Source organism: Wasmannia auropunctata, unplaced genomic scaffold (assembly GCF_000956235.1).
Source record: "Wasmannia auropunctata unplaced genomic scaffold, wasmannia.A_1.0 LD336095.1, whole genome shotgun sequence".
In the NCBI taxonomy this organism is placed as follows: Eukaryota; Metazoa; Arthropoda; class Insecta; order Hymenoptera; family Formicidae; genus Wasmannia; species Wasmannia auropunctata.
In genome coordinates, this window is record NW_012026795.1 from 2,867,003 (window position 1) to 2,884,416 (window position 17,414).

At 44.0% G+C, this 17,414-nt stretch overlaps 1 protein-coding gene across 2 annotated transcripts in view; it reads left to right on the forward strand.

The window, feature by feature from the left end:
• LOC105462723 overlaps positions 1 to 17,414 on the forward strand; it is a 206,827-nt gene that overhangs the window by 164,066 nt on the left and 25,347 nt on the right. The gene's annotated exons all lie outside the window — the stretch shown is intronic.

Genomic DNA, 17,414 nt, shown 5'->3' on the forward strand with positions numbered 1-17,414 from the left:
GTTTTATAGCAATGTTTATCAGTTTTAACATTCCAACAAATTATTTTGATGATTCAACAAAAAATTATTTTCAGATCTGTTTTTAGTAAAATTTTTAGATCTTTTAACAAAATTGTTCTTTCCGTGTATACATATAAATTTGTGCGGCACTGCTGCAGCTGTCAGTGATGCTGCAGCCGTTCCGATCTACTGGCTTGAGTTTTACCGGAGCGCGTTAACATAACGCGTTACAAAAACGAACATATGCCCGTATATTTAAATTTATTTCAAATTCAGATACATCGCAGAGGTGTCGAGCGCGTTAAAATAAAACTGCTAAACGGCCGCCCGTTCTCGCTTCGTTTCTTTCGGTCGTGCAGAAACGGCCGACGATGTCGAGTAATAAGTATTCATGCGAATTAAGGGCAAATAAAAGTTAAACGGGACTCCCGCGCGGGGACGGGGTGTATCATCGCTCTTATCGGCAACGAAATATCTCGCGCGGCGCACGCGTGGTATTTAAGTACGTTATCGCGTTACGGGCAGTTTCGAAACCGAAGTTACGGCCGCGGAAGTTACGGTGGTGGTCATAGCATCGTAGCGCGATGGTATATAAGATCGGTTCGGCGATCCGTTCGCTGAAAGACGTATGTAACGTAACGTATACAATGTAATATAATGTGATGGCGGAGCGTGTATATATATATATATATATATATATATATATATATATATATAATGTACTTTGGATGATTTAAATTTGTAAATTTGTTTGCTTCTGAATGTTTATTTATTCGTAGACACACGTCTCTCTGCGTTTGTTTAAATTGAAGCAGATGCTCATTAGCAGGATGATAAAATTGAAGAGGGAGATTAATTTCCATGGTTTTTAAACCGCATTTTAAATCACGTAATTGCGTCGAAATAACGATCGCGCGCGCTAACTAAATAATTTTCGAGTTTAATGTCGTCTCGAGGCACTTTTATTACCGCAGGATTTCATCGTGATGTAGCTTGCTCCTAAATTTTAGGACTAAGCTCAAGTTTAGATTACTGAGTATTCAACATCAGTCTCTCGCGCGATATACCCAGCAACGAAGCTCCATGTTAGATTTCATCCGATTAATCTACCGCAGGCACTTCAAAGCGTACAAGCGAGAATTATGCAACTCGAGCACGGATTCTAGCGGGCGTCGAGTGAAGAGAGCGCCGCCGGGGGGCGAGTTCTCTCGAATCAAACGCGCGAATATCGCCCGCCGTCTATTTCGGTAATCGCTCGCGCGAGCATCTGCTCCTCGTTTCTTCGGCATCTCCGACGGTGCGGCAGATGCGCGTATAAATGTTCCTGCGACTTCTTCCTCGCCGTCGAACACACCCGGAAATATGACCCGCCGTAACATAACGGCGACGCCTGGTAGATTTAATTCGGACGCAACTGGGTTACGCCGTCGTTCCTCCCGCGCCGTCGATTCCGCGAAATAGCGCGTTATTTTACGATGGCCCGTTCCTTCGACAAACATCAAAGCCCGGAGCTCCCTCGGCTCGTCGTCGGCACGCCGCGCCGCCCGTATATAAATCAGGAGTCGCGAGTTTCATCTCTCGCCGGTGGATGCAAAACTCGGACGGATTTATGCGCGTTGCGCATCAGAAACGCTCGACAGCCGTATAATGATCCCGTCATCGCCCGCGCAACGTTTTAAGCCGTGAGCTTCTTCCACGATAACACGCGAGCCAAAACTGCAGCTCGCACGTTTTAATACAATATAATACACCTCCCACGTTAAAAGGTCAACGAGTTAATACAGGAGACAAGTAGGAGCCATCGCGAACAGTAACACGAAGGTCAATGCAGTGGATATATGAAAGTATATACAGATATTGCAACGCGAATGTCTGCCGTGCAGCCATCAAGGGCTGGTCTTACTTTCCTCTTACTCAAGCTCCATAAATTCCGTGATGCTTGGCATGCGAAGTTAAGTCGGCGAAGCGCCAGCGAAATTCGCCGTTGTGTACAGTTTAATCGCTGCTTCCCACGGTACGTGCGGAGCATCGCCGATTAAGCCGTCTCCGAGAACGGGCTTGATCGTTCGCGAATAATTTCCTCAGGTTGCCCCCAACCTGTCCCAACCCTCCTCCTCCTCACCCTCCCCCTCCCCTCCACCCCCCCCCGCCCGCTGCCGACCGTGCTCCAGCGATTCCTTTTTGCTCGCACGCGCCGCTCTCGCGCCGGCGACAAAGTAATCTCGCTCGGGATAAATTATTCGACGGCCGGCGAAAATGTAAATTCGCCCCGGTGGGCGAGGGCGGCGATTTATACGCGGCCAAGCGGGATACTTTGCTGGCACTTAAGTGCCAAGCCAATCCCTTTTTCGCCCGACGCACGCGCTCGCTAATTTATGCGACTGCATTTCGCGGTATTCGCGACGCTGCAGACGCGCCGTCTCTCACGGACGCTAATTCTACTTGTTGCGACGTTCGCTCGCGAGAGACGAAGGCGAGAGTTCCCGCGAATGTTCAACGACGAATTTAAGGCCGTATGTTGTGATACGAGAGGCATCTACTTCACTTATATGGATATTATCCGAAAGAATTGGGTTTCGGGATAACTTATCGAAAATTGTAAAATCGGATAGAGTAACTGTCTCTATTAGTGTGCCCTGTATACCTATTAGTGTGCTTTTATATTTGAATAAGTCATAAAAATAAACTGGTACAAATAAATAGACAAAGTATTTTTTTTATAAAGTTAAACTTTAACTAAATGATACTTTAAAGATAAAGTATTAACTTTATAAAAAAAATATTTTGTTTATTTATTTGTACAGTTTATTTTTATGATTTATTTAAATATAAAAGCACACTAATAGGTACAGGACACACAATAGGGACATTTACTCTAATATTCATAGAAAGCTATATTAATACCAATTATATTTGTTTATCTCAGCAACAAACATTGCTAAAAAATTACAGTGAAATTTTTAATTTTATGTAGCAAATCCAAAGTTTATTATTTGAACATGTCATAAGCTTGTTGTAAAAAATGTAAAACTTAGGAACATCTCTTCAATATTTTTATATACATTAAGTAGATGAAAGTCTGGTAAACTCAGATAAAATAAAATCCTTTCCTCTCAGTGTCTCTTTGATGAATGACGCTCACTTTGATTTATTTTATTTTATATTCTTTATCTCTGCGTCCTGATTTAATGATCCATCAAACTGACGTCAGCGACAATCGATGCCCTTACGCGACGGCCGTTCTTTCGAGCAAAGTGCCGCGTTATCGTTGTCGTTTTGATGTCGCGAGAAAAAGGCGAACGTGCCCGATCGGTCGGTGCACCAGTTTCTTTGCGACCGCAAAGTGAGTAACGCACCCTTGAAACTCTCGAGAGTCACGTGACACCTCTAGACACGGTGGGACTTAAAGGCTACTTGGAAACGAACTCTGGTCTTGAAAATACTTGGCCTCGACTCGAGTCTCGCCTGACGTCACGTGCGATTGGGAGAGGCAGGACCTCCTACTTACGGTTTTTATTATTCCTTATACTCTACCCAAATATCTTGACTTAATATCCACTTAATTCTTCCTTCTCGACGCGAAGGAAGACGTCAGCGCGTGATACCGAGTTTACTTTTCATTATCGTGAGCGAATTAATTTTATTAGCTCTCTGACGTTTCGAATATCCAAATAACTTTCTTATACAAAGTTTACGATACAAAGTTATAATAAAAAAAATTTTAAATAATCTAATTGTAAGATATACAAAATAACTATGCGACACACACAATTATACAATACCATTACATAACGTTACAATAATTAAATTTTGTTAACACTTAAAATATGTACATATATATGAAACTATATATCATGCATCTATTTTTACACTCAATGAAAGGTAAATGCATCATAGGGCTGGGCTACCTTCACTCACGCAAACGCGACGCACGCCATGTTACACGTTCGCCATGTACGTGCAACGGGGGGTTATTTCGAGCGGTGACATTGAGCACCGGTTGAAAAATGAAAAAGCTCACAGGCGCTTAAATATACTGAGAAGGACGGCACTATACGAGACTCGGGAGACGCCGCGGCGCGCGCGCGATCAGCCACACCTCTATATTCGTTGTAACGAATTACTGCGCAAACCGGATTAATGTAAACCACCCCTCGGGAAACCTTCGCCCGTGCGAAGACCCCTCGCCGGACAAAAGAGTATTTAGCAGTGTGGGCAGATATTATCTGGTGTTTCTCGCGCCGTGTCGCGTTGCCGCTTCTGTCATTAATTCTAAAGTGTACATCAGAGTCCCTCTGCTTGTACGTTAGTCTGCTTGTCCATATAAATACCGAGGGATACTTTCATTTTTCTAATTATACTTCTGCAAGGCTACACTGTTATGATTCTACGTAATTGTAGGATGTGTATAGTAAATCGTCACAAATCACATGTGCATTCGCGCGAATTTCTGCTCGCTTCTGCTATAATTTCGCTCGCGCTTAAACTCATATTCCACGGACGTTGGCCCGCATTCGCGTATTCCTGCATTTAGTTTAGCCCCGAGATAGCGTTGCGCGCAATTTTCATAGAAAACAAATAATACTCGGAAATCGTAGCCGGCGGTCACATTCCCGCGCGAGACGCGGGATACGAACGCAGATTATAAGCCCCAGAAGTAAAACTGAATAATTCGCTGAGACAGTGCAATTTTAGCAATTAGACTCGCGACTGGATTACAACGCGCGTGCCGTTGCACTCCGTCAGCGGCGTGGCCAGAGAGCGGAGGGGGGGGGGCTTAAACCGAGAAATAACTCATCCTGATCAAAGATTTCGTCTGACTCATCTCGGCTCGTCTCGGCTCGTCTTACGGACGCGCGCGCGCAAACACACACACTAACTCCAGCTGACACACGGACGCGATGGCGCGATGGAGAACGTTCGACGAGATTCTCCGTAAAGTCGGTCCCCTCCGTTTTTCAGGGAGCAATAGCCTGGAGTGCTGCCAAATCCGTAGATGGCCGAAGCTAGGAAATCGACTTCGGCGCAGGTATTTCCGCGCTCGGAATTCGCGGGAATACATACCGAACGCTCCGATCGTGTCACGGCGAGGTATTCCCTCGGTGCACCAAACCGGCGCATTGACGCGGCGCTTCAAGTCCGAGCGACAACGACGCGGGCAAACTCGTCGTGGTAACGAGATAGCGCGACACGTTGGTAGGCTGCCCGATTCTACCGGGAAGGATATAATTTACCCGCGCGTATTTCGGGAAGCCGCGGGCCGAAGATGTGCACCGCGACGGCTATTTGAAGCGTGCCACCGTGTATTCTCGAGACGAGGAAGCCGATTTCGCGCTCGACGGACGGCTGTCAACTCGGCTGGCGTCCGATAACGTAATTACGTAAGTGCGTTAGATCACCGTCTTTGATAATGTCATTTCCTACTTGAACATTTCTCGAAATAAATTCCGATGGCGATTCCCGAGCTCTTAATTGATTCAATTGATTAGCGCATTACGGGATATATGAAGTCAGGTTGTGTGTTACATATATAGATAGATAGAAATGTTCGAAATAATTTCCGCCGGTTTCGTAAGACCGCTGAATGAATGAACGTAAAAAAGATTGAATTATCAAATATGTATCCGTAATGCGACGTCCCATGTTAAATGCATTGGTCGCTTGTATAACTTGCGTCAACGAACCGCGCACGAGACAAACATAATTAACTCCGACGCATATATATATATAGAGGCAGCCTTATTCAGAGAAATCGCGTAGAATAAATTTGCTCGAGTATACCGAGATGCGATCTATGAGCGAAGTGTTCCTTTTCGTACATTAGCTCTAGTCTAAGAATTTTGAACAGAGACACGTACACCGGCGTATCCCAAATCGACGTCCGAGTCCTAATGGATCTGCGAAATCCCGCGAATCGGCCATCTAAGGTTTTGGCGGCGCGCCAGGAATAGTTCGCGGGGTGCCGTACGCGGATCTCGCCGAAAGCAAAGGGGTCTTTGACACATCTGTTGGGGGTGAGCCAACTTGGAAAGTGTGGCCAGCGCGCTGTAACGTGCACCTGGATAAACCCGCGTCGCGTCGCCTGCTCCTCGCTTTGCGCCGGGAGCACAAAGATTTGCTGCAATGACGATGAGCGCAGTTGCGCCGCGGGCGAAATCGCCGGTTTTAATGGAATCGATGAATATAGCCGGCGGGAGGGAGTCACAAAGGAACCGACGACCGGTAGTCTTAAGTGCGTGCGTGCACCAGTAGCCGGCGCTTCCACGAATTTCTGTCTTTGTTACTCGGATCTTCGTAGGTGGGCCCGGTGATTCGCGGGGATAGATTTTCCGCGTGAGACAGGAACGCGCCGCAGCGCGTTCTTTGAGCGCGCGCGGCTGACAAAATACGCGAGGCGACTAACCTCAGCCGCGAAATACGGGATTGATTCCACCGCTGACGCAAAATGCCGACGTGCGTATCTGATACGTGAATATGTGCGTCACAATAAGGGAGGTTGGACTCGTATTGAAGAAATTTTAGTGAAATAACGTGTTTTAAAATTATAACACAATAGAATGTATTTATAACTGAGTATATCTAAAATAATGTATTTATAGTAATGGAATTCTTAATTATTCGTGCTTATTTGTAGCGATGTAAGTCTTGATCTCTTGCTTCTTCAATACGTAACATAGATTTTTTAATATATATAGTGCAATGGTTTTGAAACTTCATTTTTATATAAAAAAACAAGAAAATTTGTTTGACAATGTTCTCCGACGCATCCGTAAGTTTGAATTCGTAAACTATCAAACCAGACCTCAAGATGTACGAACTTAAAGGGGTACATGCACTCGCCGAGTTCTGGTTACGCCAGTAACCAGCCTGTATAAATAATCTCGACTAAAACTATCGCGACACGCGAAATAATACACGTCGCCAGCGCATCTATTCCCCGACGTTCTCCAGTAATAGAATAGAAATTCTCGCTAAGTCACACTTCCGAGATCTCTCTCTCTCTCTCTCTCTCTCTCTCTCTCTCTCTCTCTCTCTCTCTCTCTTTCTCCTCCCGCTGGCATCTCCCGCGCCAGTGGCCCGTTCCCGCGTATACATCTCGCACGGAAGAAAATGAAACGTAAACTCCGTGCTCGCGAGTGGAAACGTAGAACGGACAGATGACACGAAGACACAGTTTCTACGGGCACGAAAACGCCGACCACGAAGTCGCTTCCACGAAAGGCGCCTCCGTCGTCGTTGGTGGGCCGCAAATAGTCTCGGAATGGATCTCTCGGTGGATGAGAAGGGATGCGCGAATGTTGCACTTTCCGCTACGCAGTATCTGTCTTCGCGGCCGGCTCCTGACCGCTCCCGGGCTGATGGAGCGAGAAATTCGCGCGGACACGATCAGCGCCGCTTTAGTGCCCGGCCGCGATCGTCCGCTTCCTCGGACACCGATTGAATCAGCAATGCGTTTCCACGTAACGAGCGCGCAGAATACATCAGAGGGGCTGGTATATGCATCCTTATACCTGTCCCGTCGCGAGTTAAGCCGTTCGGCGTCGCCTCGTTTCACTCGTGATGTTCGGCGAATTTACGTGCAACGCCGACGCATGCCTTCACGCGCATTAAGGTCGCCCGGGTTTAATCGTGACAATGGACAATGGCATCGCTAGCGATTATTCAAATAAGCACTATTTACAATATAATGTGCACGAAGAAAGTTAAATCCCGCGCAGTAATCGCGGAAGAAAAGCCTTAATTCTTTCCGCGAGATGGATATATGTTTAGGACGTTTCGCGGCGGCAGCGACTATTCGTCATTTTGTTGAAATGGCTTTTGGCACCGGTTTTTTTTTCTACGCTACACAAGAGTTTGTAATTCGCAGAACTGCGAGCTATATCCAATATAATTTATACGCGCTGACGTGCGTCTTCGCGTTCTGTTACGAGAGACATCAAATCGCGACGGCGATGGCGCGTGCAGAATTTTTTTTTTTTTTTTTTCGGAACCTCGTGTGACCCAGTAAACTTTCGAGAAACAACGACCGTCTGAGAGGCTTTCTCGGTACGGGAACCTTTCTTCGCATTTGTTTTCTGCGGACGCTAGCAACGGAAAGATGCTGCGTTGCGGCGCGAAAATTAGACGTGCGTATTTCGGGCGATCGTAAGCCACGCGTATTCAGGCTTGTCACCCCTTTTAGCTTTCGACGTGAGGGGATTTTCCTGCATTTGCTTTGTGTTCGGAGATGTTGCGTTATTTATACGTCACTTGCCTCTCTTACAAAGATTACAATTTACTGACTCTTAGTTACGTGTTACGAGAGATTTTTGTTTTAACACGAGGAAAATACAAATTTACTGAAATATTTATTGCGTCAACGCGTCAGGAATAACAAGAGTTTTTCAAACAAGTCTACTGTCGATTAATTTTGAGATTCATTCGGATCTGAGAGATGTATAAACACTTTTTATTAACAATCTACAGCTATTTTAATATATTGTATATAAAAATGTTTTTTTAATTTTCTGTTGAGTCAGCAACATTCTTTTTGTTCGATATTTCTTTTTATTCCAAAAAATCATGGCTGTTGCGAAAAGTTTGTAGAGTTCTTCTTGATCCATGTATAGTTTCGCGATCAAGGAAATGTTAAATTTCAACGAAGATCTATTGTGTAAACGTATTAAAATGAATAACAAAGGGTATACATAGGAGCGACAATATAAGCATCATCTGATGCAACATCGCGACAACTCGACATCGGTCACTGCATCATGCATCCGGGGGTATCCGTCTTATTCTCGTACTACCCGGCCGCGCGGAGCGAAGTCGAGTGCAGGGCATGCACCCGTGAAATGCATCGGTTGCATCTCTCCCCGTTCCCGTTCCTCTCGTTCCCCCTCTCGTACGAACACTCGTGCCTCTCACCGTGCACACGCTTCTTCGTGCATTTGTATGTTCGACTCTTCCCCTCTTCTGGCAGCTGCCCCTTGGGTACGACTTCTTCTCTCTCGCTCCCTCCCCCCTCTCTCTCTCTCTCTCTTTCTTTCTCTCGCCACCTCTTCCTCTGCTTCTCCACCGGCCTCTTCCCTCTCTCAAGCCGCACGCTTGGTAGAGTTGTTCTTCGTGTGCCGAGCCTCTCTTCTATATCGCTGCTACGCGCCGACGACCGCTTAGTGGAGAGCCGACCGGCGAAAGAGTCACTACGTTCGCACCGAACTACTATTGCTTGTACACGAAACGCTCGTCATTCATCGCTCGTTACTCCGAATCGCGTGGCACTCATCGTGTTGCGTGGCGTCTCACGCGCGCCAAGTCGCACGCCTCCGATTTGCACGCGCTTCCACTCGTGACCCGGGGTGCGAGCAGGACGAAGCAGGACCTTTTGAAATAAACATCCTGGTGCCGCGCCGAGGCGGAAGGCCAGTGGCCTGATCGAATGCCCGCAAGTTCAATAGCATCGTTGAGAGTACTGCTAATTTTTAAACGGTGACTGAGAAAAGAATTTTCTACATATTGTGGGATGGTTGTGGAAGAATTGTGGAAGCGTGTGCGAGTGTATGACATTTCGAAGAGATGATTCTCATAAGTGACAAGTGCGACTGGATCATATTTGATTAGTTGCTTGATAACGATGAACTAGACATAACTCGGATGAGTTATAAACTCGAAGTAAACACACATGGGTGTACGATACTGATGCTCTTGTTTCTATCGCGCGGGTGTCGTTGACCGAAGGCCGCCAGCTGGAGTCGCGGTCGATAAAGTTCGACGCGGCGCAAAAATACTGATACGTGCGAATCTGTCAATTTATCATTAGATCACCGAGAGTCAATAACATTCCGCTTTGTCCCTCCGACGTGTCAACAGTTCGTAAAACTGCATGCTCTCTTCGCCAATCGTCTGCAGACTGTGGGAGTTTAGCTGCGAAGAGAGAGAGAGAGAGAGAGAGAGAGAGGGGGGAGAAAGAGAGACACTCCTCAGTACTCTCAGTAGCAGGGCGATTACGATCGATCCTGGGATCTGGGCGTAGATCGTGCAAGGCGCGCCTAGTAGTCGCACGTCCGGCGGTGCCGATCGATCGATCGCGCTACCATGGCTGTGTGGGTGAGAGATTAGGAGTTGGCTGGTAACCATGAGTCGCGTCGGATTCCTCACGTTCGTGTGACAGCACGAGGAGAGAACATTTCGCCGTTTTCCGCGGAGAGGAGAAGGTTCGACGTCCGGTTGCGGTCACGGATGTGCCGACGGTGCCTCGGCGGAGACATGAAAGGTAAACTGGACGCCGGCGTATTAATCGACAATCGGTCTCACGATCGCCTTGATTTACACCTTTTACAATTTATTTCGTCTACGAGCGCGGTTTATAGCCTTTATCTTATCTCGGCTCTCGGTGTGCGCTCGACATTTTGTTCCCGCATTCGAGCGCTACACGCTCCATCGGGCAATAATGTCGTAACATTCCGGACCGGGATCGCCGCGCTGCGCCGGCAGGGAATTGAAAATTTTGCAATAACTCCGGTTTAAACGATAAAATTCGGTGAATTTCGCAAACGAGACCTCTTGACCGAATAAAATGCTCTATCAGACTCCGTTAACCTGCACTCGCGCAAACACGAATATATTCGTCGACATTATTGCAAGCTATGCAAGTCAAAAATGTTCTCTTGGGTCAGTCAGAACTGCGCGTTTGTATCTTGCTTTTATATTTATGTATTTTTTGTACTTGAAATTTATTAAAAACACTATTTTGCTTCTTTTTTTTAGTACTCATTTTACGATTGTGCCGCAGCAATTATCATAGCAGTAAAAAAAAACTTGTTTTATCAATAATTCTGAATAAACTGAAACACAAAATAGTACGATATTATGAATTGTAAGAACAGCACTGCATTTTTTGCGCGAACGTTATGCGTGCCTAATTTAAAAAATCTCGTTGGAAAAAGCACAGAAAATAGCCCGTGCCCGCTCGTATTTTCACGTAGGAGTGAACGCCCATCGATCCGTATCATCCTGCCCGCAGTGAGTTGCGTAAAAATCACGATAATTAGTTTGCCCGCGGCGCAATAATCGCGAGTGAAGTCACCCGTATCTAAAAGGACAATCTTATGTCATACCGCTACGGTACGTGGGCGTAATTACAGTCCGGCTGCAAATAAAAACGCTCGTCCTTCGTTTAATATCGGCATCGACGATCCTGCAACGGAGATCCTTCCATATACCGATATAACGTCCGCGTGATTATTTGTGCCTCCTCTCGACTATTACGTAAACGCATATCAAAATTCGCGGCGAATACTTCGATACTGCTGTACGGATCCTGTTTTAAATGTGACATCGTCATGGTGGGAAAAGTTATTTTATCGGAGACAAAATGTGAGACTGATCTACTTAATTACGAATCATCGCGCGAGTTAAAATTAAAAATAATCAAGCAAAAAACAAAGAAATTGGAAAGAAAATATTTTAAATATGTTAAATTTTATTTTATAAAATATTGAATATAATAATATACAACACACACAGAGAGAGAGGTATCTGAACAGATCTATTTTAATAAAAAAATATAATTTCTATAAAATTGTGGATTTTTATAAGCTAAATAGAAACCTATGAAGAAGTTAAATCTGAAACCTACGCAATATAATAATTATTAATGAAAAAGTTTTTAATGATTTATGAATATATATATATATAATCTCGAACATTTATTTCTATATTTTTTGCTATGACATTTTAGCATAAAAATGAATAGAAGAGAGATTCGTTTTGCTTTAATATGTAAATGTATTTGAACATCGCTGCGTCTTTAATTTTTATTTTTTAATTTGATTGAGTGTCATATGTTATTTGACACCGTGCATTAATGAAATTGACATTTTATTATGTGAAATGCGATGTTTTCACGACAAACAGTATGGTATTCTACAATACCATTTGACATACAATGTTGCATAATGACGTTCACAAATCTAATATCTCCGCAAACGATGGATGCGACCCTTATAATAGTGTTACGATATAATTGATGAATTTTCGATGCTGCTTCGCAATTCCGCGAGAGTACCGCTCGATAACTCATTCGTAATTATTTTAATAACCTTGTCTACAGCAAAATGAAAATAAACAACCGCAACGCGAAATATCATATAAAACACCTAACAGAGATCTCGTTATTTTATAATCACAATTCTTGACAACCGTATCATTCTAGTGAATTTTTACTACAATATAACCGAATTTTATTGCTAAATTTATTGCAATCGCAGTTCTTTTTTGCGAATACCATCGCAGTTTGCGGAAAAATACTTGACGCAGGTTATGCGTAGTTTATGCGCAGTTTAATTCGTGCACTGCGCTGTGCACGCATAAAATGTATTTACGCCATTGTGTCAGAAATGCTGCGCTAGCGGAGAAATCAAATTTCGCAAAAGGGAACAGCAGCCGGTATCATTTCGCACGGCGGCGATTAGTCGTAAACAAATCGTATTCGCGAATACGATTCGCGTGACGTTCGTGTATCACGATCGTGAGACGCAATAATTTTTGGTACGATCGAGCCGCGCGGCGTTTGCAATCGCGCACGTTTGAGCGTTAGCTCGTGCGCGCTCGCCTGCACGCGCCCGATTGTTTACTCGCGACGGATTTATCATTGGTTTCGTAATAATGATGCAGACATCGTCGCGTCTCGTTGGCGTCACCGCAACCCTCGCGGGGGCAAATGTCGCGAGCGACGGGCACGATGTGGTGTCAGGGTTGCATTCTTCCAACGCTGACGTGTAACGCCAGGAATTTCTGAGTTTGCACAGATAACACGGCGCGGCTACCTCAGAGATTATTTTAATCTAGCCCATTCTTTATTTACTCCCATACGTGTTCGCATAACTCGTAATAAAAAAGACTGCGGTTTTCTTTGGAGTTGAAATTGATTTTTTTTTTAATATTAGAGTAATGGATAATTCAATTTTATAATGGTACAATATTCTACCTATATCATGTTATTACATATCCGAAGGGACACATTTTTCAAATTAATTGCTAAGATAATTAACATTATAAAAATTAGATTTGAATATGTGCCACTTAATTATATACACTTATCCAAATTTTTTTACTAATAATTTCGATTTCTCTTCTGTACAGCAATATGAATAAAATCCAACTGCATCGTGCAGTTTATTCGCGATTTATTCACATCTCGACGCAACTCTGTGATTTAAATGTTTCCGAGGTCGAAGTTAACAATTCTATCATTATCGCTAATAATAACTTCGCGACACACGTGGTCGTGCGCAAGAGATAGCTATTAGCTCGCCAAACTCCTCGACAAATTTCCCTCCGTAAAATTGAACGACGCGGCTCATCAATAATCCGTGAGGCCTTTAATTAGGTGTTCGAAAACGAAAAAGAAGACATACACTGTTGGAAAAATTTTGTACCGCTCCTTTCATAATCGCGCCGATTTCAGCGCGGAGCTATAAGGGGGTCGAAATGCAGCCTTAATTCTCATGGCTGACTCGGGCGTTTAATCGTCGTGATAAATTAATACCGGCGAACGCGTTCGCGCGCCTCCCATTTGATTTGTTGGCCGGAGTCGTTGCGCGTGTGTGTATACGTGTATATGTGCGCGCGCGTATTTGACTCGTTAGAAACGTGATTCTCGAACGACGTTATAGGTATCGCACAGTGAGTCAGTAGAGCTGACCGTTGCTCGAGTCGAGGCCCCCATAAACATGTCGCGGCGCAATGCAGCCGGACAGGAGGAGACATTGCGACGCGCGATGCAGCGACCCACATGCCAAAAGCGGGAAGAGGAATGGCACGGTACCGGCGGGCCGTCCTAACTGCGAAGTCGCATTTACGCCCCCGAAGAATTCGCGGCGGGAACACAGCTGATGCCTCTCGTGTATACGAAAGCATCTGGCGAACAACGGTTACTGTCCAAACCACTAGGTTCGTTGACGCTGGGGACGCTTTGCTCATAACAGTTGTTTTCTTTCAACGCTATTAGATACGGGAAAAATATTGCAACACATTTTTTTTTTTCATATATTACAGAATCATTTTTAAATTATTTTTATTATCATAAAATAATTTTTTATTGCAAATATTTTAATACACTTTTGTGTGTGAAGCTTTGGTACACACCTTATTTCAAATTTTTCTAATAATGAAATTATACGAGGGGAGTCGGCGTATTGCGTGACTATAAGCATTTATGCCGGCACGTTTATTAAGGGTTAAGGACGATCGATCGTATTTATCGTATTATATCAACACGTTCACTTCAATTACCTAATACTAACAGCGGTACAACCGCAGTGCTATCGGTAATTACATAACGCTGGCGCGAGCAATTAGGATACTAGGCGTGAGAGGGACTTACGAGACGGTATACGGGACTTTCACTTTTTGCGGCGCGCGTGGGAGAGACAAGCGGCGCATTATAAAACTTTAATTTAATTTGTGCGTACGAACCGCGCGGCTCGGTCTACTGCCGCAGCCTACAAACAGATTTCGAACGACGCGACGTAACCGTCGCAGCGACCCAGATGCGGGAAGAAGAAATGGTGCAGCTTGGTAAACGACATGGTTTATTTTCTAAACTGTCATACAAACACGTCCCCCCCCCCTCGCCGCGGTAACGCGATTGTGTGACTATTTTTAGTCAGAACGTCTATCTTTTATACGTACAGAAGATAAACTCGAGCGCTCATAATTCTCGTGGATTATATGAGGGAATTACGCGAAACAGCCTAATAAGAATGATTTATTTGAAAACAGATTTAATTTGTTAAATAATAAATTAATATTGTATAATAAAGCAATATTATATAGAGTAAATTATATATGATTATTACTTAAATTTATTTTGCTATTTTTTTATATGATTTTATATTTATTTATGACGAGAATGAAGAAGATTTGTTAACCATATTTTTAAATTTTTAGAAAAGTTTTATTAAACTATCAAAAATCTGTAAATATCCACGTATAAAGGTATTCTTTTACCATCATATGTATATTCGAGTATATCGTAAAAGCTTCGGAACTATCAGCTCTAAACTGACAGCTCTAATACGTCTGGCGAACGCGGGAGTTTATGCACACACACGTGCGTGCAAACTCACGCGAGCACGTGCGTGTGTGTTTAGGCACAAACGTATGTATACACGTGCGTGGTACCCACGTTATACAAAGTGCACGATTGATCATAACTCAGACGAGTTCTCGCGATCGAAGCGCACTATGAATAGTAGCTAATTGACCCAGTTGAACCCGAGTCGGTCGGCGCAAGGCACGATATAAATACCGATACCGATGCCGCCCATCGAACACGTACGGGAATCACGCGACTTTCACACACACGCGCGCATACACACACGCGATCTCGCAAGGATATTACCGCGGGTCGTGTCCGGCCACGAGGAGGATCCCCTCGACCGATCCTTCGTGGAATTCCAGCGACGCGACCGAATGTGGGTGTCGTGTCTGACGATCGGCGTGATAAATTAAGGACATGATCCGATCGATCACATCGCCATTCCTGGCCCGATGCGCCGCCGGATAAATTTATCAAGTCGCTCGCGGAGTGAATTTTTTGTGTCTCGCGAGCGGGACAACGGGTTGCCATTATAAAATTGATCTTTTTTTTTAACCTTGGCAGAGAGAAGCTATGTGTGTGAAAGATGAGAATGGAAAAGAAAGGAAATATATGAAAAGGAGAAATATAAAATATTCTCCACAAAAGCGGACGAGTGTGTGTGTGTGTGTGGGGGGCGAGATTTAATACGTGTCAATAGTAACTCGCTTTTACGGCGGCAAACAATCAGATCGGTACTCGCTGACGGTCGTTATTGTGTCGACGAGTGAAAGTTCACATGCTAATTGATTCGTCAGACGAGCAATATCGTATACATGGCCAGCGAATTTCCCGGTAAAACATGATCGGTCCGTAACTAGTATATCCAGGAAGCGAACGCCGCCGGTCATTAACGTAAATCTATCGATAGCATCGTAAAATCCTTAGCGAACGATCTGATCGCTGTGCTGATGCGTAGCTGGCAAAAGATATAAAGATATGCACATGTGCAATGAATCAAATCATTCTTCATCGAATAACATTGACACAAGCGCCATTCTATATTCTCGTCGGTTGACACGCTTTATTAGAATGCGGGACTGCCTGCCACAATACCGTTTGTCTCAACATATATTTTGCACTTTCATGTATGTAGCTTTAAAAAAAAAAATCAATAAATTTTCCAATGATAGAGAGTTTTTGTAATAGCGTGTTTTGCATTCGTGTCAAATCACGTGTGCGGTGAATGATAATGTGAACCTAAGATGGAAATTGCTACGGCGGTTTTATAGTTGTTACACGGCACGTTTATTCGTATTCGAAGTACGAGGTACTGCAAAAACTTCTTGGCTGTGCCACGGCGTGAAGAAATGTTAACGATTGGAAAATACGGATGCGCGTGTTTAAGCGTTTCGAAGAAGAAGAAGAAGCGAGGTGTACAACGTCGGTGTATCGTAGAGGAGATAACCGGTTAATTTATCCGCGCTATCAAGTAACATTAGGGACTGCTCGAGGTCATTAATCATCTTTACGCTTTAATAAGTGAAAATAAACGTGGCTGACATACGCGCGCTTACACATTAGTTGCCACAGTAAAGGGAATTTGTTTTAATTACCAAGCTTGTTTGCGAGAAGCCCTAATTTCCATGATGAAACATTACGGGCAACGCCTTCCCTTTTTGGCTTTTTGCGCAGATAGATAAATCAGGTAGAGTAATATTTTCGATACAAGACAACGTATATACGTTCGCAAAAAAAAAAAAAAATTTTAATATCATGAAAACATTTGCCGTGCTCATTGATGAGCCGTTCTACTTTAAGGTATCGATGAATCGATTCTGGAATCCCGGTTAAAGATCGTAGATCCAAGATCTGGTTCAGAAGATCTAGGCCAGCGTTGCGCAAGTCGTGACAGAAATCCTCCGAACTTTTACGAGAGATCGCGGCGACATATTTACGAAGAAATACTGGAGATAGGTATAGCGGAGAGAGGCAAAATCCACCATTAAAAATCACAACTTTAATTTTTGCTAGCAATAAGAATGAACCGTTTTTTTACTGTCACTGCTACTGCAGAAAATGAGAAAAAATAACGCCGACGTTTTATTCACGAAAGTTTGTTACTGTGTTAGTTTTGCTACATGCAAAGTGGATTATGTAACTTTATGGAATGTAAAATAACCTCTGCAATTTTTATTGCAAACGAAAAGTGTAAAACGATCGTTACACGGCTTCAACGGTCATTTGTGTTAATAATAGCATTCGTAGAATTTATATTTTTCAAAGCCATATTACAACGACAATTAACAGTTTTTTTCGTGCGTAATAAAGCCATGTAGCTGCGGAGAATTTA